At 40.6% G+C, this 23,715-nt stretch overlaps 1 non-coding gene across 1 annotated transcript; it reads left to right on the forward strand.

The window, feature by feature from the left end:
- The first annotated feature begins 16,207 nt into the window (after positions 1-16,207).
- On the forward strand, positions 16,208-16,313 carry LOC131238213 (small nucleolar RNA R71). Its single transcript, XR_009167622.1, has one exon. It is a non-coding gene; the product is annotated as a small nucleolar RNA R71 (small nucleolar RNA).
- The last annotated feature ends 7,402 nt before the right edge of the window (positions 16,314-23,715 follow it).

Consider the following 23,715-nt stretch of genomic DNA (forward strand, 5'->3'; position numbering starts at 1 on the left):
ATCACTCACACCCATCCCCAAGTACAACTACCCTCCCCAAAGTCAACTTCCTCTTACAATAAAGTACATCCATCCATCTCTCACCATCCCTCTCTCCCATCATTTCTCTCTCATCACCTCTCTCTCTCTCTCATTCTCTCTTTTCATTTTCAAACAACACCCATGATAGCAATCGTCCAAGCTTCCATGAGAGAAGCTAGTGTGGCCAACCTTCCTACCTCCCATCTCCACCATCCAAAGTCCATCTAAACCGTTAGAATCATTCCCTTATAACTTTAGATCACATCGATGGAAGGAGGAGTCCGAGAAGATCAAAGGTGGGTTATTTTTTTAATAATTTTGATGATTAGAGGGCCCACTTATTGTGGGACCCACTTGATGTGTGCATTGTATAAGATAGAGGCCCATAATGGCGAGGTCCCTCCATCTCACTGTCTCTCCCTCTCTTATATGAATGATGGTGTATGTGTGTGGCCCACCATTAAGTACATACTTTATCTCAACGGACGTGTTGGAGCCCTGCAACCACCATGTTGTACGTGTGAAATCCACATCGTCTAGGCCATGAGGCCTTGTGATGTATATGTTTTACCCACACTGGTCATTAGCCGTGGGGCCGACTTTGATGGCATGTGGTGTCCATGCGTGTGGACCCACCTAATCTGCACCGTCCATCTGCTGGGCTGCTGGGCAGCCCAGCAGCATATACCTGTTGTAATTATCTGTCAGTAAACTTTGTGGGCTGATTGATGTATGTGTTCTATACACACCGTCCATCTATATTATGTGGACCCCACCAACAATCATGTATTTCACATGTGGGGTGGCCATGTGTGATGTTTGTAAGATGTATCTGGGCTGTCCATTTGCTGGACAGCCAGCAGCAAAAGCTGCCATTAACGTTAGCTATTTTTGAGGGTATGACATTGAGGTATGTGTTATACCCATACCAGCCATCCGTTTTCCTTGTGGGTGGGGCCCATCCACACATACTGCACGTGTGGGATGGGCCCACCTTGATGAACGTATCCTTCATTCCCACCGTCCATTTCATTTGGGACAGTGGGATGATAAGTGATGTATGTGTTTTCCCTAGCCGTCCATCAACGGACTTGCTGGAGCCCTGCAACCACCATGATGTATATATTTTTTCTAAACCGCTCATCCATTGGCGTGCTCATATTAGATGGGCCACGCTTGTGGACCCCACCTTAATCTATGTGTTTCATCTGCACCGTCCATTTGGACAATGCCATATACGGCCCACCATGATGTCTTATATCTGCATTGTCCGTGCAATGACCCACCATGATGCATGTGCTATATCTTCACCGTCCAACCATTCTGAGAGATAATTTTATGGCATGAGAAAAATAATGAGACTGATCTAGTTATCCAGTGGACCACACTACCAAAACAGTGGATTGAACGTCTACCATTGAAACCCTTTTTGGGTGCACAGAAGCTTTTGATCAATATGATATTTGTCTTTCCACTTAATTCCGGTCTTTGTGACCATATACACAAATTGGATGGAAAATAAAATCTATGGTGGGCCTTATGAGGTTTTAATAGTGGAAGTCATTATCACCACTATTATTTGTGGTATGGTCCAGATGATCTTTCAATATGATTCATTTTTGGGGAATGCTCTAAAATGATCTCTAGCTATAGATGAATGGTGTAGTTGTTGTAGCCCATTTGATACGGCCCATTGGATGTATTTGGGGCCCATTTGATGAGGCCCAATGTGACGTATTTGGGACTCATTTGGAAGGGCCTGATGTGATGTATTTGAGTCCCTTGTATGAGGCCCAATATGATGTATTTGCAGCCCATTCGTTAATGCCCATTATGATTTAATAAGGCCCATTGGTGTGGCCCATCCATGAGGTCCATCATGATGTACATTTGAGGCTCATGTGCAGGGCCCACCTGTGATGTATATAGGCCCATGTGTAGGGCCCACCTATTGTGTATTTGAAGGCCGGTTGTGGCCCATTGTGATGTATACGAGACCCATAGGCAAGGCATGATGTGATGTGTTTATAGCACATATTATGAGGCCATTGAGATGTATTTTTAGCCCATGTATTATGGCCCATTTGATGTACATGAGGCCCATTGATGCGCCCCATTGATGCAGCCAACTTGATGTGTATGAGGCCCATTAGTGCTGCCCATTGTGATGTGTATTAGGCCTATATCATGCAGCCCACTGTGATGTGTTCGTGACCTTTGGCGAGGCCTGACATGGTGTATTTGAGGCCCAGGTGCAGGGCCCACCTATTATGTATTCAAGGCCCGATGTGATGTGTGATTTTGACATGATGTATATAATGATGTTTATGTAGGCCACTCCTTGGGAGCAATGTTGGTTAAATGTCCACATTAATGGGTAATGATGGTTAAATGTCCACATTATGACCTTCACTATAGGCCGATTATCGAGGCCGATTCCGACTTCGAGGCTGATCGTTGAGGTAGATTCTGTTATCGAGGCCAATTCCAATTATTGAGGCTGATTATCGAGGCCGATTCTGATTGTCGAGGCCGATTGTTGAGGCTGATTCTGATTCTGATTGTTAAGGCCGATTCCGATTGTCAAGGCTGATTATTAAGGTCGATTCCGATTCTGATTATTGAGGACGATTCCGATTTCGATTGTTGAGGCTAATTCCAATTTCGATTGCCGAGGTCGATTCTAATTGTTGATACTGATTCTGATTATCGAGGCCGATTCTGATTGTTGAGGCTGATTCTGATTCTAATTATCAAGGCCGATTCTGATTGTCGATACTGATTCTGATTATCACAGCCGATTCTGATTACCGATACCGATTCTGATTGTTGAGGCTGATTATCGATTCCAATTTCGATTGTCGAGACCAATTTCGATTATCGAGACCAATTTCGATTATCGAGGCCGATTCTGATTGTTGAGGCTGATTGTATAGGATGATAATCGAGTTGAATTATCGAGGTTGATTTCGATTGTTGAGGCCGATTGTATAGAACAATAATCGAGGTCAATTATCGAGGTTGATTTCGATTGTTGAGGCCGATTATTGAGGCCCAATGTTATGTATAAGCAACCCATATTTGAGGCCCATTGTGATGTGCATTTGGCCCGTGTTTGAGGCTCAATGTGATATATATACGGCCTATATTTGAGGCCCGTTGTGATGTGTATTCAGCCCGTGTTTAAGGCCCAATGTGATGTATATGAGGCCTATGTGATGAGGCCCATTGTAATGCATTTGAGGGCCAGGCGATGGAGCCCATTGTGATGTATGTTAGGCCCATGTGAGAGGCCCATCATGATGTGTATTAAGCTCTTAAGTGAGGCCCATGGTGTTGTATATTAGGCCCTTGTGTGAGGCCATGGGTCCACTATATGTTAGGCTCTATGAGGGCCATTCCTTGTGGGCAATGTTGGTTAAATGTGTACATTGTCGATGCTGATTTTCGATGCCGGTTATTAATATCGATTGTGAGTATATGACAATATAACATCATGATACATGCCCATACGCATCATCTGTATGTTTGTTATGAGATGCGGTTGACCATTGCATATGTCATTAGGCAGGTTGTTATGAGACTCCCTGTTAAGCAGAGATTGTCTCACATGAGTGCACGATATACGCAAGATTGATGCATGACTAGATTGTATAACTCATACATCTTGCATTGTGTGCCCTAGCAACATTAGGGTCATAGCCTCCACGGGCATATCATGGATGGCCAGATGGGACACCGAAAATCTGTTCTAGCATCGGGCCACCATAGTTGACCCTGTGTGAAAATTCCTAAACCCTCTTGGTACCAGAGGATGCCCCAACGTCGAGACTTGGTGGATACATGAGCGCCCGAGTGCCGAATACTAGGAGGTCGCGTCTCCCACTATGTCACGATCTATTGGGAGGGGGTATGGCCTTACCCACTCGAGAGTCGGGGGCATAGCTAAGCTGAGTTTGACTAGCTCGTGAATGGGTTCGTTATCGACGTGCCGGGTAGATATTGGCTAACTACTGGCCATGCAGATAGTGAGGTCTCTTCCGCTTGCATGGTCGCGCTTTAGTGGGCGGCGATTTGCATGTAGAGTGTACTAGACCCCAGTGATGATCCCAGAGATGAACAATACTGATATGTGGTCTTATCAAGTAGGAGTTGGATACTCATTCATTCATTTATTCATTCACTATCCACTCGGGCTGGTGGTGCACAACTATTTGTTATGTGTACCTTCACAATGGCTAGGATTTCGGTTGGGGCGCGTGACTAACCTGAGATCAGGAGTTTACCATATTGAGTTTGACTATCCAAATTAGGTATGGGACTGGTTTGGATAGAAGTCCCTTGTGGACTCCATAAACTGCGATACTATAAATATCATCTCGACTTCATGCTCCAGCATGATCATTCCATTCGCATCGCACAATGCATTATATTCGCGGCATATGACATTTTGGGTTACTGTGTTTCTGCATTTATATAGTCTAGATATGGCTGATGGTATTCGTGAACTCATCAGGAATTGTATATTACATTGCACCCTCGGCATCAGATATTTGACTCCTTATGACTCCTTATTTACATAGCTGATCTGTATTGCGTACTTTGATATTGTTTGACTATATGGACTTGTCAATATTTTCGCTTACTCTGATATCGTATGATTCATGATCTTACCAGTATTTCCAACATTGTATGATTATGACATTGTATTTGTGTGCTTGGCACTTATCTTATGCACTTTCACCACCCTCTAAGCTTTCTATAAGCTTATGCGCGATAGATGCGTGCAGGTAGCGTTGGTCGCAGCAGCTTAGATGACTTCTGGAGCTTAGATTTTGACATACGTATTTCCCTTTCAACATTGTATTCAAATGTTTATATTAGTTAATATGTGATGATGATGTTACCTTTGTGATTTGGGTAAACTTGTGGTTATGCTTCTTACGAGATAAATGTACGTTAGAAAATCCTCCTTGTAGGATCCCAGGATCGAAATTTGGCATATGTGTGCTGGGAGCCGAGAATGGGATACTACGGAGGATGTTTGCACCGAATTCGATGATCGAGAATTTTATGAGTCCGGTTTTCGAGTCTGGGGCGTGATAGTTGGACCTAAACAGAGGTGCCTAGTGTGCGAACTTGGCCGGTGGGCGTAAATGTGGATTCTTAGTGTAGGACCTCTGCTTTTATGGATAGCATAAATTGGTGTCCTTATTGTAGGACTGTAAAGGTTATTGGTGAACCTGTTTTTGAAACATTAATAGTGAAATCCAGTGCACTTTGGGATTGAGTGTGGATGCTTGGAGTGGAGTAGGCATGTAGCCGAACCACTATACATGCTTGTGTTTGGAACCATCATTTGTGCATCTATTTAATCATGCTTATATGTGCTTGAAGGTTTAAATTGTTATACATGATTGAATGAATGTTATTGATTGATAGGAAGCACTTTTCAGACATAAGTACACTTTGATAAAGGCTAGTTGCATTATTGGTATATCTCAAGCTGCCTATGTGATTGGACCCTCTAACTGGCTTGGAAGTCATTAGAGTTATATTGCGTTGCTATGTTTATTTGTAAATTAGTTAAGTTAGGCAATAGAAGTTCTTGATTGGCATAATCATTTGAAAATTCCGTACCTTTACTACAGCGGTCTAAACCGCAATTTCAATTGGTATCAGAGTAAGGTTCCTCTTGAAGGGTTTAACAACCTGGAGGGAGATCTTGATAAAAGTAGAAGTTATGGATACTGAAGAAATAATTAAACATCAAATAAATGAGGAAAAAGAAGAAAAAGAGAGTATACATGATGCCTATGATCAACTTTACATACATAGCGTTAGTATTCTCAGGAAACTTAGCATTTCAGAAAATAAAAATAAACAATTGCAAAAAGATCTAGATGAAACATCAGAAATAAATACACTAATGATAAATGATCTTCGACAATATCATATTGAAAATGACAAGCTTGAAAGAACTTCAATATCCCTTGAGTCTAGAAATGTAACGCCCTGAAATTCGGGGGTCGAGCATAACTCAGCTCCCGAGTTCCAAAACATCACTTATGTAACATATTTAATGATGTATGTATGTTGACTGTATTAGTGCATAAAACATGGAATAGATTAAGCCAAAACACAGATATAATTCAGGGATAAGTGAATAAAGCAAGCGGAAGACTTATAGAAATATATGTGTATAAGTGTGAATCCCTGAAGTACATATACAAACCAGGTCGTGATGAAAGTGTTACTTATCAAAATTACAAGTATCAAGTTACATCATTTAAATCCCAAAATAATCCCAGAATCCTGGGCATCGGAGCAAGGCTCGCTAGAACCTGCCTGAAAACTGCATATAAGAGAAGGCAGCCTCATCATCATCCATCTCCCGCTCTGCCTCAGAAGTCGCATCAACATCTGCAACATCAGAACCTAAGATAGAGTCTGGTGGGCGTTTAACACCGCCCCAGAACGTGGGAGTGAGTGATCAACTCAGTGGAATAATAAGGCACTGGTTAACATGTTATCAGTTCAATCAAGCAATAATGATAAAGCAGAACAAGTAAACAAATCCTAAGTACTCTTGTTAATGTAAGTATGTATGTAAAATGATGCATGCCCTCACGCGTACACCCTCAGCGTCTCCATCTTACGTTACGCATGACATCGCCTCAAAGTGCGCCACATCTACAAAGCACATGCAAATGCGGTGCATGAATATGATTACCAAGTTGTTATTAGTCCTTTTCATACAGCAGGATTGGGAAGCTAAGATACCTTCCTCATATCACCATCCAAACAGTGATCCATTCTAGGGTCATCAGTCCTAGACATCTCATACGATCATATGGTTTTAGGTCGTAGCAAAGGGCTCGTCACCAATCAATGCACGCCTTTCATACCTTTATTACCACAGTTCGGCTCGTCACCTCATTGCGGTATCCAGGTATGCTCGAGGTCACTACAAAGGGCTCGTCACCAATCAATGTAAGCCGACAGCACGAATATAGTGTCCCATACCACCATAATCGGCTCACGAGTTTGGTTGCTCACTGGTCACTACGGGGAGGCTCGTCACCCCAGCGTAGGCCGACAGCTCGACCACGGTGTCCCATACCACCATGTCCGGCTCATGAGTCTTAATGGATCAAGTACCATGGTTAATAGGATTTCACTGATAAGTTCGGTACCCTAGATTCAAGCAGTAGTGTCCATACATGGTGAACATACATCGGACAATCGGGTTACTTGACGAACTCGACTAGCACGAGCACACATTGGGTTGAACGACATAGAGTGCGCAAACACTCCGCACGGCCAAACCACTGCCGCCAACTCTAATACGGCTCAGGTTCGTCTAATTATGTCCGTTGTGGCGAAAGCAATCTCAGCCACAACCTTAGGGTCGATTACCGATTTCCTGGACTAATGCATAGTCCCACACACATTACACTACAACAGATATTCGCATTAAATGTAGAACAGTAATGGAACAACAACTCAAATCATGTGGTACTCAAGCATTTGAAGAACATCAACTTAACATAAATGTAAGCATAAGAAATGCATGAATTTAAATAACAAGGAATGTAACTTGCATAAAGGAAAACATACACACTAGTGGGAGAGTTGAGAATCGCTCCTCAACGCCCATACTAGGTTGGAATATCACACTTTAACTCATTCAGACATTTCTACAAACACTTAGAATACATATAACAACATACATGATGTATGTTGAAATACAAGCATTTGGACAATTCCTTTTACCAAGGAGTTGTCGCACATACATCTAGCATACATACATGACAAATAATCATGGCAAACACAAGTGCATATTGTTCACTCCCCAAGTATAGGGTTGTGATGTAGTAATAAACTCGGTAAGACCGAGGTCGAATCCACAGGGACTGATACCTGTACGTTATCTGAAACCAAGTAGAACTAGAACTAGACTAAGATGCTATCTAAATCAAATAGAATTTAGGGAATAATTTGTGGAATAATTATCTAAAACTTAAGTAATTCAGAGGAAGGAAAACTAGGGATTCAGAGGATCCACTTGTAAAGATCAGGGAGATCTTATGCCTGCATCAAGGATTATGGAATTCAAACTGAACTTACTTAATCTGGTTTTCAAGAGATGAAAGGTATATGAATTAGAATGGATTCCGTCATCTAACCATGCCCAGGAGACAAAGCAAACAACAGGATTAAACTAATTACCAACCAATCAACAATGTATGAGGATCAGGAAGGGTACTGTCATCCTACCATGCCCATGGTGCAATGATGAACAACAGGGCTTCCTGACTTCATAAACATAAAAAGGGAAAGAAATATTCAAAGCCATTGCAAACCCATTGTAATTTTAGTCACAACAGACCATTAAAGACTAATAAAAATATTCCTTATAATAATCATCAAAGAACAAATTCAGTTCATGCATTCATATTTAAAGCATAAAGTAGTCTCCCATCTCGCTACAGGCTTCACCTCTTAGTCCTAGCTAAGAGGTTTAGCCAACCATGATTAGGAAAAAATCCTTAGGGTTCATAAGAATAGAAGAGATCAACAACCCAGAAAAATAAGAAAAAGAAAAAAAAGAAAATCAGGCAAACACTTCCCTTTCTTCCTTCCTTCCTTCACATGCGCCAGAACGAGCACCCCCCTGACGTGCAGCAGCAACCCCGTCCAGCCTTACACGCCCAGCAGCTCCCCACGGTTGCACTCTCTTCTCGGCTGCACCCAGCCGACCTCCGTTTGATCTCCCTCTCTTCTCGTTTTTACCTTTTCTTCCTTCAATCCTCCCAAAATGAGCACGCCCCGCTACCAGCCAAGCTCTTCCCCTTATATCCTGGTCCGTCCGAACTGAAGACTTCATGCCAAAGTTTAAGTTGTTGTGGAGGGAGAGAAGGACAGCCGTTTACGCAGCCGCGTCCGCATGCACAGTGAAAACGCACAACATCTTGCGTTTGGATTGAGTTTTGGGGCCAAAGATCGTCCCAAACTCTAACGTTGCTTCCATGGTTGGGGTCAATACTGGCCTGGGCTCCACATGAATGGCCCAAATCATTCATCCGATCAAGGATGGTGGCCCACAGCCATCCGAAAATTCCGAATTTCCCAGACACGCGTAAGGCTCACGCAGACCTGCTGACGTGATCGGTAGGCCCTATAGTGATGTTTTATGAGAAATCTAAACCGACCATTGAAATCCTCTGGAAAATCTGGTCAGGAAAGAGTGGTTTTGGCAAGTTCTTGTGTGGCCCACTGGATATTGTATTCCGCCATCCATCCTGAGTTTCGGCGGTCAAAATTTGCTACACGCTGCTTCCTAGAAAAATTCAACCTGGGTCAGGGCTATCGGACTTGAGAATTCTGATAGACGGTCCAGATCGGTCCTTCGACGCATGGTGGTGGCCCACAAGAGTCCAACCGGGACTCTGTTTCACGCCAGGAGATGTTGTCTCCTGTCTTGAGCAGGGGACTCGGTCAAACCGGGTTTTGACCGGCTCCCTGATACAGCGTACCTCTCGTGCTCATGTACCTGTGTACATGCAATACACACGTGGGGTCCATAGTGATGTTTGAGAGGAATCTGCTCCATCCATCTGTTTTGCTACCTCATTTAAGGAGTTAAAGCCAAAATTGACGCATTTCCAGATACCAGGCGGGCCCCAAATCACTTATTTATGGGCTGATCTGTCCGTTGGGCCACTTCTAGAAGGATCCAATGGCTGAAATTTGACATGTACGGTTAGTTTATGGTCCTCGAACCATGTATAAAGTTTCAAACTGAACAGATGGTAAGAACCCTGTGATCTTGCATTCTGACTGACTTTCAGGCCGCTTGAGCTTCAGTTTCTCGATTTTTGCGGATCCCTAGCGTGTAATTCTGTCGATCTTGGTCTCCTAGGGTCCGTCCCATGCTCTGATGCTTTCAGACCATTAAATCCATGCTTTTAGTATCCTTTTCCAGTCCAAGCTTGTGAATACGCCCTGCATCACAAACATGATTAAATCAGGTCGTTAAGCAATACTATGTTTGTAAATCCTGGCAATAACTGGGGTCTGATATGCAATATTTGACCCTCAACACAACCCCCAATCAGCATTTTGCTAGTCCCGAGCAAAATATGCGAAAAGTAAGTTGAGAATTACAGAACAATTTCTATACACTCGAGAGATTTATGAAAAACAATTCAGATATTCGAATTCTAAGATTCATGAATGTTGGCATTACTTTCTCCTAAAATCAAACTCACGGTACTTCATAATCAAGCTCAAATATTAATCCATTAATTAGAACGATTCTAAATATTGAATTCCATGGATGTATAGTCTAATCTCGACTTGTCAACATTAAGATTCACCTCGATATTTAAGGATATCATTGGTAACAACTAAGAGGATTCACGATAACTCAACTTAGCTTACACATTATCCTTTTATTCTTTTAATTTTTTGATTTTTTCATTAGAAGTAACGCCAAGAAGAGGGATCAGATCCTCACCTATAGGGAGCAAACCTAAGGTAAAGACTGTACACCCAACTTTTTCACATATCATTCATGGGGAATTAAATCTACACCTATAGGGAGCAAACCTATGGTAAAGACTGTTCGTCCAATCCATTCAATTTTCCAAGTTGGTTCCTTTCATGTTTAGTGATTACCAAGTTAATCTTTCAATATCAAACTGAAACCTTAATATGCACGCGAGATGTGTCCTGCGAATTTATGTCTCAATCAATGTTTACAATTTCTAGTAATGGATTAACGATTCAAACTTAGCTATGAAATTTGATAGATAACTGAATCCAAGAGTCATAAAGTACCAACATCACGCATCTTGAAATTCTAAGTGCAAGATGGCCATCAAAATCGCTTCGAATTCATATGAAATTCTAGAAAAATAAAAAAAATTTCACAATTTCTACTCAAGACTAAGAAAACACTGATTAGGAACCCTAATCTCCCACCCCCAACCAAAAATCTACATTGTCCTCAATGAAAAAAGAAATAGACATGCAATGCACATGAGACAACGGAAAAATAGGAGTGATGGAAAGATAGTACCTGGACGAAAAGAATCAAGAGGCTTTCCAAAGATAGCTACGAAAGAGCGGGTCAGTACAAGAGAGAAACCAACAAAAATAAGATAAAAATAACAAAAATGAAATCCTACCTACACCACTTTCGCGGGTACTCTCGATTACATTTAACGTATGCAACAAGCCTTTAAACCCCTAGGTTACCCCTAGTGGACGAGTTGTAGTCTCATGAGGGTTTGCAGTAATGTTACCCACAAACATTGAACTGACTAATGAAAAAATGACATAAAATGAAGAACTGGGTTGCCTCCCAGGAGCGCTAAGTTTACCGTCTTCAGCCAGACAAATAAAGCAACTACCCTAGTCCTAAGAAAACAGGAAACTTACCTATACCTCCATCAGACTAGGAGATTAATCCTGGTAAACAGGATCAGTCAGAGGCATGGACATGTCCTCTGAATCAAATTTCTCGACAAATGGTTTCAATCGATGTCCATTGACTTTAAACTCCTTGCCATTGTCGGGATCTCTTATCTCAACGGCCCCATGAGGAAAAACAGTAACAACAATGTAAGGGCCGGTCCAACGAGATCGAAGCTTACCCGGGAAGAGATGTAATCGAGAATTGTACAAAAGGACCTTCTGACCAGGCGTGAATGATTTTCACAAAATGTGTTGGTCATGAAATGCTTTCATCTTGTCCTTGTAAATTCTCGAATTATCGTACGCATCATTCCGGATTTCTTCAAGTTCATTCAATTGAAGTTTGCGTAGCGAGCCAGCATTGTCCAGATTGAAATTAAGATTTTTGATCGCCCAGTACGCTTTATGTTCCAGCTCCACAGGCAAGTGACAAGCCTTCCCATAGACAAGTCTAAAGGGAGACATTCTAATAGGAGTTTTAAATGCAGTACGGTATGCCCATAAGGCATCGGTCAATCGGATTGACCAATCCTTACGATCTGGGTTAACCGTTTTCTCCAAAATGTGTTTAATTTCCCTATTAGAAATCTCGGCTTGCCCACTTGTTTGTGGATGGTACGGGGTGCTCACCTTATGAGAGATACCGTATTTCTTCATTAAGCTCTCGAATGGTCTATTACAAAAGTGTGAGCCCCCATCACTAATGATGGCTCGAGGCGTTCCGAATCGAGAAAGGATGTTTTCTTTTAGGAATTTAATGACCGTGCGATGGTCATTCTTTCGACACGGAATCGCTTCGACCCATTTAGTGACATAATCCACAGCGAACAAAATATACAGATTCCCAAACGATTGGGGGAATGGTCCCATGAAATCGATGCCCCAGCAATCAAATGCTTCAATGATAAGAATGGGATTCAAAGGCATCATATTTCGACGGGACAATGCTCCCAATTTCTGACAACGCTCACAAGCTTTGCAAAACTCATGAGTGTCCCTAAACATAGTGGGCCAGTAAAAGCCACACTGCAGAATCTTAGCCGTGGTCTTTTTAGCAGAAAAGTGACCACCACAGGCCTCTGAGTGACAGGAGGAGATGACGCTCTGATGCTCATCGTCTGGTACACATCTCCTTAAGATTTAATCTGGGCAATATTTAAATAAATATGGATCGTCCCAAAAAAAGTTGCACACCTTGGTAAAGAATTTCTTCTTATCTTGCGCAGTCCAATGTGTTAGTATAGAACCTGTGATAAGATAATTAGCAATATCAGCGAACCAAGGTGAATGGGAAACTCGGAACAGTTGTTCATCAGGGAACATGTCGTTGATATGAGTCACCTCAAGAGAATCAGAGGTATTAAGGCGAGAAAGGTGATCGGCCACTACGTTCTCTACTCCCTTTTTATCTTTAATTTCCAAATCAAATTCTTGGAGTAGAAGGATCCATCGTATCAAACGGGGCTTAGAATCATTCTTAAAAAGAAGATACTTAAGTGCCGCATGATCTGTGTAGATAATGATTTTAGATCTGATCAAGTAGGACCTAAATTTGTCCAAGGCGAACACTACAGCTAAGAGTTCCTTTTCCGTAGTCGAGTAGTTTACCTGGGCAGAATTTAAAGTTCTACTTGCGTAATGAATGACGTGGGGCCGCCTATCTTTTCTCTGGCCTAGGACCGCTCCAAGAGCATAATCAGAAGCGTCGCACATAAGCTCAAAAGGAAGGCTCCAGTCGGGTGGCTGCATGATAGGTGCAGCGGTTAACGTGCCCTTAAGCTTGGTGAAAGCTTCCTGGCACTGCTCAGTCCACTCGTACGGAGCATTCTTTTGAAGTAGATTACATAAAGGACGAGAGAGAAGACTAAAGTCCTTTATGAATCGCCTGTAAAATCCTGCGTGTCCGAAGAAGGATCGCACGTCTCTGATGTTTTTGGGTGGAGGTAGGTTAGAGATAAGATCGATTTTTTCCTTATCTACCTCGATTCCTTTGGACAAGATGATATGCCCAAGGACAATTCCCTTCTGAACCATGAAATGGCACTTCTCCCAATTAAGTACCAAGTTCTTTTCTTCACATCTTTTCAGCACACATTTAAGACTTTCCAAGCACTTGCTGAAAGATGGACCATAAACAGAGAAGTCGTCCATGAAGACCTCTAAATATTGCCCTACCATATCAGAAAAGATACTAAGCATACATCGTTGAAAGGTGGCAGGGGCATTACATAGTCCGAATGGCATCCTTCGATAGGCAAATGTGCCGTAGGGACATGTAAATGTAGTCTTTTCCTGGTCTTCAGGGGCTATCTCTATCTGGTTGTAGCCCGAATACCCGTCAAGGAAACTCTAATAGGAATGACCAGCTAACCTTTCCAGGATCTGATCAATGAATGGTAAAGGAAAGTGGCCTTTCCTCGTGACGGTATTCAACTTCCTGTAGTCAATGCACATTCTCCAACCAGTAGTGACTCTAGTTGGCACGAGTTCATTATTAGCATTGGCTACGATGGTGATTCCGGACTTCTTAGGGACCACTTGAGTTGGACTCACCCATTGACTATCACATATAGGGTATATAATACCCACGTCCAATAGTTTAAGAACCTCGGCCTTAACCACTTCCTTCATGTTTGGATTTAGTCTACGCTGTGGTTGCCGAGCGGTTTTTGCATTATCCTCAAGATATATGTGGTGAGTACAAATCGAGGGATCGATTCCCTTGAGGTCCGCTATCGTCCATCCCAGGGCTCCTTTATGCTCAATGAGAGTAGATATGAGGATACTCTCTTGTTCTTTCTCCAGGTGGGCAGAGATCACCACCGGGTATGTCTCATCTTGACCTAAATATGCATATTTCAAATCAGAGGGCAAAGGTTTTAGGTCAAGCTTCGGCGGCTTGAGGTTAGACGGTAGAGGCACTACATCGGTTTGTGGCAATTCTTCAAATTGTGGCCTCCACCGGTTAACTTCAAGTACCGGTGCAGTATCAAGCAAGGCACACGTCTCCGTAATCATGTCATCATCAAAATCATGGGAGTGGGCCAGGCACGTCTCCAGATGGTCGGAGGATAAGGTCAGCGGTGTCGTATCTTCCACGAAAGAGTCAATCATGTTAATGTCGTGGAAATCGTCATCATCCTCTGAGTTGCTGCCGTTATTGAAAAAAATGTTTGACTCCAATGTCAAATTTCCAAAAGACATAGTCATGATACCATTCCTACAATTGATAATTGCATTTGACGTGGCAAGGAATGGGCGACCAAGAATGACGGGAATTTGAGTGCTCATGTTATTGATGGGTTCGGTGTCCAGGATGATAAAATCTACAGGGTAGTAAAATCTATCGACCTGGACTAACACATCCTCAATTATCCCTCTTGGTACACGAACAGAGCGATCAGCAAGTTGCAGTGTGGTTAGGGTGGGTTTTAATTCACCCAAACCTAACTGTTTGTATACCGAGTAGGGAATCAGATTGACGCTCGCTCCTAAGTCAAGAAGTGCGTGATCAATTCGATGGTTCCCGATTACACATGATATGGTTTGGCTACCGGGATCCTTGAATTTCTGTGGCACGTCTTGCTTCAGGATGGCACTCACTTTCTCAGTCAAGAAGATTTTCTTTTGAATAATTTTTCGTCGTTTGGTCGTGCATAAGTCTTTCAGGAATTTGGCATATGAAAGTATCTATTTAACGACATCAAGTAGAGGAATGTTGACTTTCACTTGTTTCAACACCTCCAGGATATCCTGAGAGTTAGAGAGAGGTTTTGGTGAAACCAACCGTTGGGGGAATGGAGCAACTGGCTTCTCTAGAAGTTCTGGTTCTACTTTTTGTGGGGCATCACTGGATCCATCATTGTTGTCCTCTTCTGGTTCTTGAGGCTTTTTGGGCCTAACCGGAAGAGTTTTATCAATGATCTTCCCACTCCTAAGAGTGGTGATGGATTTAGCATGCCCCATCTGATTTGAAGAGCTGGGATCGTTATTCTCGTACTGCGGTTTAGGATTGGGGAGAGGTTGTGCAGGAAGCATCCCCTTTTCTATAGCCGTCATACGAGAATCTATCTTTTGCATAAAATCTGTAATTCCCCGCATTGCCTGAGCCAGCTCTTGTATGGGATTTTGAACCGGTTCCTCTTGAGGTTTCACTTGATTTGGATTTTGATTGAAGAAACCTGGAGGAGTAGCCGTTTGTCCGTTCCTCCAACTAAAGTTTGGATGATTTTTCCAGCCAGGATTGTATGTATTGGAGTTAGGTCCAGTAAAAGGTCTTTGATAGTTGTTTACGGCGTTGGCTTGTTCATTCAACACTCCTCAAAAGGCAGGTATTGTAGGACAATTTTCAGTTGTGTGAATGTTGCAATCACAGATGCCGCAAACAATTTCATTGACCTTATCCTTCTTTCCTTCCATGGCCTCAACTTTCCTTATGAGTGTAGTCACTTTACACTTGAGATCATCCTCTTCTTTCAAGAGATATAATCCACCTTTCTCCTTTAATTGAGTCGGCCTAGACGTGGTGTTTGCCAATGGGTAATAGTCCCATGATTGTATTTTTTCAGCGAGACTATCGAGGTAATCCCATACCTCGTCAACATCTTTGTTGATGAACTCTCCATTACACATTGTCTCGACCATTTGGCGCATGGAAGATGTCAGTCCATCATAGAAAAAATTTGTAATGCGCCACGTTTCAAATCCGTGTTGTGGGCATGAACTGACCAAATCTTTGAACCTTCCCAACATTGGAAGAATGTTTCATCTTTCTTTTGGGCAAAGTTCATGATTGCTTTTCTGAGGGTAATCATTTTATGATGTGGGAAGAATTTTTTTATGAATTCCCTCTGCATGTCGTTCCATGTGCCAATGGATCTAGGACGCAGTGAATGTAACCACATCTTAGCTTTCTCTTTTAAGGAAAAAGGAAAGAGTTTCAGCCTAATTGTATCCTCAGATACATTAGGAAAACATAATGTAGCTATAATCTCATCGAACTCTTTCAAATGTAAATATGAACTTTCTGATTCAAGTCCATGGAATTTGGGAAGGAGTTGGATAACTCCTGGCTTGATGTCCATTTGTTCTGTGTTTTCGGGAAAAATCATGCATGAGGGCGTACTCACTCCCGCTGGTTGTAGATAATCTCGTAAAGTACGAGGCGGGGGTGCCTGTTGCACCTCATTTTCATCTTGGGTATCCTCCACCCTGGGTGGAAGTAGAGGAGGTTGGTCTTCAGCCATAACCTCAGTTAACTCAGGGGATTTCGAGCGGTGTCTAATCCTGCGATGGATAGTCAACCCCTCAACCAATCCTCCTTCAGTCAAGAGACGTCGAGTGTTGTCACGGGCCCACTTGGGCATGAAACACTCGCAGCCCTCAATCAAATTCAAAGTCTAATCCTAAGAAAGGAAAAGAAAATCTAAAAAGAAAGAAAGAGAGTTGGAAAGAAATTACCAAATTGATGCCCCTAAGTTAAGGACCTGCAAAAATAAAAACAAAATAAGTTAGATTCTAAAAGAAGAGGAACAATCCTTTAAAATAAAGGTAAAAGTAAACTAATTCCTAAAAGAAAGTGGAAACTTCTAAAATGAATTAGGAAAGTCCTAAACTAGAAAGTAAATTACTGAAAGAGAACTGAAACATAGGAAGTAGAGAAAGAGCTTACCGAAATAGAAATTTCTATTTTAAAAGCCTACAAAATAGGAAGGTTAGTTTCTAAACAAAAATTCTAAAAATAAATGAGGAAACAAATTAGATTTAAAAAGAGTTAAAAATAGAAAGTGAAAAACAAAAGAGAAAAGTTTCTAAAATTAGAGAATTTTTCTAGAAAGAGAAATAACTAATCTAGTTTCTAAAAATAAACTGCTTCCTAAAAATAGAAAAAAAATACTAGAATTAAAATTTTTTAAAATTTAAACCCTAATTCTAAAAGGTAGAAAAAGTAAAGAGATTAGGAAAGAATTACCAATTTATGGACTTATGACAGGATCCTACAAAATATGGAAACAAGTTAGTTTCTAAGAATAAAATAAAATAAAAACTTTTAGCCTAAAGTTAGTAAAATCCTAATCCTAACCTAATTCTAAAACTAATTAATTTCAGAAAAACGTAACCGTCAATCCCCGGCAACGGCGCCAAAAACTTGTTCACTCCCCAAGTATAGGGTTGTGATGTAGTAATAAACTCGGTAAGACCGAGGTCGAATCCACAGGGACTGATACCTGTACGTTATCTGAAACCAAGTAGAACTAGAACTAGACTAAGATGCTATCTAAATCAAATAGAATTTAGGGAATAATTTGTGGAATAATTATCTAAAACTTAAGTAATTCAGAGGAAGGAAAACTAGGGATTCAGAGGATCCACTTGTAGAGATCAGGGAGATCTTATGCCTGCATCAAGGATTATGGAATTCAAACTGAACTTACTTAATCTGGTTTTCAAGAGATGAAAGGTATATGAATTAGAATGGATTCCGTCATCTAACCATGCCCAGGAGACAAAGCAAACAACAGGATTAAACTAATTACCAACCAATCAACAATGTATGAGGATCAGAAAGGGTACTGTCATCCTACCATGCCCATGAAGCAATGATGAACAACAGGGCTTCCTGACTTCATAAACATAAAAAGGGAAAGAAATATTCAAAGGCATTGCAAACCCATTGTAATTTCAGTCACAACAGACCATTAAAGACTAATAAAAATATTCCTTATAATAATCATCAAAGAACAAATTCAGTTCATGCATTCATATTTAAAGCATAAAGTAGTCTCCCATCTCGCTACAGGCTTCACCTCTTAGCCCTAGCTAAGAGGTTTAGCCAACCATGATTAGGAAAAAATCCTTAGGGTTCATAAGAATAGAAGAGATCAACAACCCAGAAAAATAAGAAAAAGAAAAAAAAGAAAATCAGGCAAACACTTCCCTTTCTTCCTTCCTTCCTTCACATGCGCCAGAACGAGCACCCCCCTGACGTGCAGCAGCAACCTCGTCCAGCCTTACACGCCCAGCAGCTCCCCACGGTTGCACTCTCTTCTCGGCTGCACCCAGCCGACCTCCGTTTGATCTCCCTCTCTTCTCGTTTTTACCTTTTCTTCCTTCAATCCTCCCAAAATGAGCACGCCCCGCTACCAGCCAAGCTCTTCCCCTTATATCCTGGTCCGTCCGAACTGAAGACTTCATGCCGAAGTTTAAGTTGTTGCGGAGGGAGAGAAGGATAGCCGTTTACGCAGCCGCGTCCGCATGCACAGTGAAAACGCACAACATCTTGCGTTTGGATTGAGTTTTGGGGCCAAAGATCGTCCCAAACTCTAACGTTGCTTCCATGGTTGGGGTCAATACTGGCCTGGGCTCCACATGAATGGCTCAGATCATTCATCCGATCAAGGACGGTGGCCCACAGCCATCCGAAAATTCCGGATTTCCCGGACACGCGTAAGGCTCACGCAGACCTGCTGACGTGATCGGTAGGCCCCATAGTGATGTTTTATGAGAAATCTAAACCGACCATTGAAATCCTCTGGAAAATCCGGTCAGGAAAGAGTGGTTTTGGCAAGTTCTTGTGTGGCCCACTGGATATTGTATTCCGCCGTCCATCTTGAGTTTCGGCGGTCGAAATCTGCTACACGCTGCTTCCTAGAAAAATTCAACCTAGGTCAGGGCTATCGAACTTGTAGAATTCTGATAGACGGTCCGGATCGGTCCTTCGACGCATGGTGGTGGCCCACAAGAGTCCAACCGGGACTGTTTCACGCCAGGAGACGCTGTCTCCTGTCTTGAGCAGGGGACTCGGTCAAACCGGGTTTTGACCGGCTCCCTGATACAGCGTACCTCTCGTGCTCATGTACCTGTGTACATGCAATACACACGTGGGGTCCATAGTGATGTTTGAGAGGAATCTGCTCCATCCATCTATTTTGCTACCTCATTTAAGGAGTTGAAGCCAAAATTGATGCATTTCCAGATACCAGGCGGGCCCCAAATCACTGATTTATGGGCTGATCTGTCCGTTGGGCCACTTCTAGAAGGATCCAATGGCTGAAATTTGACATGTACGGTTAGTTTTTGGTCCTCGAACCATGTATAAAGTTTCAAACTGAATAGATGGTAAGAACCCTGTGATCTTGCATTCTAACTGACTTTCAGGCTGCTTAAGCTTCAGTTTCTCGCTTTTTGCGGATCCCTAGCGTGTAATTCTGTCGATCTTGGTCTACTAGGGTCCGTCCCATGCTCTGATGCTTTCAGACCATTAAATCCATGCTTTTAGTACCCTTTTCCAGTCCAAGCTCGTGAATACGCCCTGCATCACAAACATGATTAAATCAGGCCGTTAAGCAATACTATGTTTGTAAATCCTAGCAATAACTGGGGTCTGATATGCAATATTTGACCCTCAACACATATTTTATACATATATGGTACTTTATACATACACACAGAATACACAAATCTCAATATAACACATGCATATCAGGAACGTAACATAAACACAACATTTGGCATGCGAAATCTCATCCATGATAAGAATAAATCATTAACTGGCATTGAAAGCCTTGAAAACCATAACCTATATGCTTAAAGTCCGCACCTTAAGCCAGAAAAGAACACCGAAGTGATTTCAGATGAGTTATCTTCGTCAACGGCGATGGAATACCCTAAAGCAAGAATAGGAATGAGATACAACAACACCAAGACTATTCTAAGCTCTAACACAGATTAGGGTTAGGTTAACTTACCCCAAGATGAACTCAGAACCGTCAGAACAACGATTCAAAGTGAAGGTTCAAGGATGTAGAAGAACCGGAAAGAATCCAAGATGATTCACCAACTTCTCTCTCACTTTCTCTCTCTTTTTCACTCTCTCTCCAAGCTAGGGTTAGAGGAAAAATTCGTATGAAAAAGAGAGCTAGGGTTTAAGGACTATAAATAGGCCTCAAATTGATGAAAATAACCCTAGGGCCAAGGTATACTTAAGTTATAACCAAAGCAAGCCTCTCTCGATCCAACGAAGCACTCTTAGTGGGCCACATACCACGAAAGGTCGGACTTAAGCTCACTGACCATGGATCTAGGTCAGGCTGAGTTTTCGTACCGACCGGCTCTTCAGATCAGCCGTGGCAGACCACACTCAATTCAACGGTCACTGAATCTCGATCAGGTCCACAAGCACAAGGATATGCTTGGGCTACCTTCCCTGATCAGAGGGTGAAATTGGGTCAGAATCCAACAGTCAGATAGCTTAAAATCATCGTGCAAGCGACACGACTCAGATTTCATAAAACCCTAATAAATTTCCAGCCGTTCTCACACTCGTCACTCCAAACTCAATCAAATCGACCCAGAACATCACATGGACTTGATTTTCGAGGTGATGGTCAAGCCCACCATAATGATCGCAACAGCCTAAGATCATCTCTATCGGACTTCTGACGCGTGGTCCAGGTCCGATCCAAAACTTCCAAAAATTCCCCAGAACAATTGGATTTAGCAATGGATCCCAGATTTCAGAGTAACATAGCGCTAACTAATCTACAAGTTTTGAGTCATGCAGATCGAATTTAAAATGATTGATGCGAATTTCACAAGCAATCGAGTATAGTGCTAATTACCCCAAAAACAACTACTTAAGGAAAGATAAGCACAAAAATTTCCAAGGTCGTTACAAGAAATCAAAAACTAAATAAATAGATCAAACTCTTAAAATCGAAAAATTAAGGACTAAAAAATGAAAACCAAAAACTAAGATTTGATTTTAAAAAGTCAAAACGGTCTGTTGAACTTGGTTACAAATTTTCACAAAATAGTGAAAAAATGGATAAACTACTAGGGATGGGAAGGAGCCATAAAGACAGAGGGTTAGGCTATCACTACGCTAAAATCACGAATTTGCGACGTATTTTTGCAAAGCAAAAATCTCTTGGTTTAACGACGGATTTAATCCATCACTAGTGGAAAAAGTCCGTTGCTAGGTCGTCTTTCTCGAAAATCCATAGTCTGAACGTCGCGAAATTTCGCGACGGACCAAAATCTGTCGCTAAGATCTGATTTACGATGTATTTACAACAGATTTTTGTCCGTCGCAAGTAGGCGATGGACTAAATCCGTCGCAAATTTTGATTTCACGACGGAATATGATCAGTTGCAAATTCCCGCCCAAAATACCAAATGGTGCGCTTTTCAGTTGCTTTTGTGGTGGATCATGGTCCGTTGTAAAAGGACTTTTGCCTTAATATTTTTTTTTCATTTTTTTAAGAATATGGTGGAAAATTAAGTTTTTTTTTGTAGTCTAATAATTGTTTTTTAATAGAATTTCAGTGTTTTAATTGTACATATTTGTATCTAAGATTATTTTTTAACAATTGATTGAATGCAAAAAGAAAATTTATTTTGTTTTTATATCAAATGAGTGGAATTTTTATTTTTATTTTTTAATTTAAAACTAATATTTAAATGATTTGTAATATCACATGAAAAAGAATATTGAGAAGTCTAAAAAATTTAACAATGTTTGAGAAAAAAAAATAGATTTTGAAAAAATAAAAATCATGATTTAATAAAAATCTATTTTGTGGGAACAAAAAAGAATATTTAATAAGGTTGATGAATTTGAATTAAAAAAAAAACATTTGATTTTGAGAAAAAAATAATATCCTGAAAAAGAAAATTAAAAATATTTTTAAAATGTGAAAATTTTCACAATGTTGAAAAATGAAAATATTTTAAAAAAGAAAATGAGAGTTTGAAATTTGAAAAATAAAATAAAATTGAGAAGTTCAATAAAAATTGACAAGTTTGAATAAAATGCTTTTAAAAAAATGGAGAAGTGAAAAAGAATTGAAATTTTTTAAATAAAATGATATTAAAAAATCGATTCTTTATCAAAAAACAAACATTTTGAAACGAAAAATAAATAAGATGAAATTTTATGTGATTTTGAAAAAAAAAATGAAATTGTTTAAAATTCAAAATTAAAAGAAAAAGTTATTTATGAAAACACTAAGATTTTGAAAAAAATATATATATAACGTGATTCTTTTGAAGAAAAAAATCGGCATTTTAGAATTTTTGGGGGAAAAAAATTAAAATTTATGAAAATTTAAGATATTTTGAAAATAAAAATTTAGAATTTGTATTTAGAATTATTTTTTGAAATATTTTATAATGAAAATGATATTTTGTTAAAAGTTTTCAAAGAAAAATTAAGAGTAAAAACATATACATTTTGAATAAAAAATGTTATTTTTAAATGGAAATTGAAATTTATCTGTGAAAAAAAAAATATTTTTTAATAAATTATTATGCACATCCACTAATTGAACATTTAACCGTTTTTGGACAATCGAATTAGTCTAGATTGAAGAGTAAATAACTTCATATGTTTAAATCAAATTTCACTCAAATTGTTGATCAATCTTGTATGCACAATACCTTTCTCATATGTAGCTAGCCTGATTGTGGCAAGTAACTAGTCAAATTGAGGGTATTGATCAGTAAAGTGGAGTGAATGGACTAGATATATAAAATGGGCTAAATATTATTGTCAAAATCGTAACCCAACTTATTGACCTCGCGAGAACCTACGAATTGTAACCCATCATGATGTGTCTCAAACATCAACAACGTGCATTTGATGTGTCCCCTTTAGGTTATGAGATATCTCAAAAATCATCCGTAAATGAAACTTATGCGGGCCATACCATCTAAAACCATGTTAAGACATCTTTAAAAATATAAAAGCACTTGGTGGGGCCCACATGAGTTTTAAATGCGGCTAAAACTTGGTCTGACCCCTCATCCAAGTGGGACACACATAATGAGAGGGTTGGATGTATGAATCACATTAAGGCATGCCCAATATATGATTATGAATGTTTTAAGGAAACCCCTCTACATGTAGGTGAGCTAGTCATTACCCTTACAAGAGTAAACTCTGTGGGGTCCACCATTATTTATTTATTTTATCCACTCCGTTTATCCATGTTAACAGATAATTTGAGGTCTAAAGAACAAAAAATGAAGCATATCCAAAGCTCAAGTGGACCACACCACAGGAAATAGTGTGATTGAACCTCTACCATTGAAAAATTCTTGGAGGCCATAGAAGTTTTAGATCAAGCTGATGTTTGTGTTTTCTCTTCATTCATATATATTTGATATTATGAATAGGTTGGATGGCAAATAAACATTACTGTGGGCCCA

This window comes from Magnolia sinica, chromosome 2, assembly GCF_029962835.1.
Source record: "Magnolia sinica isolate HGM2019 chromosome 2, MsV1, whole genome shotgun sequence".
Classification (NCBI taxonomy): Eukaryota; Viridiplantae; Streptophyta; class Magnoliopsida; order Magnoliales; family Magnoliaceae; genus Magnolia; species Magnolia sinica.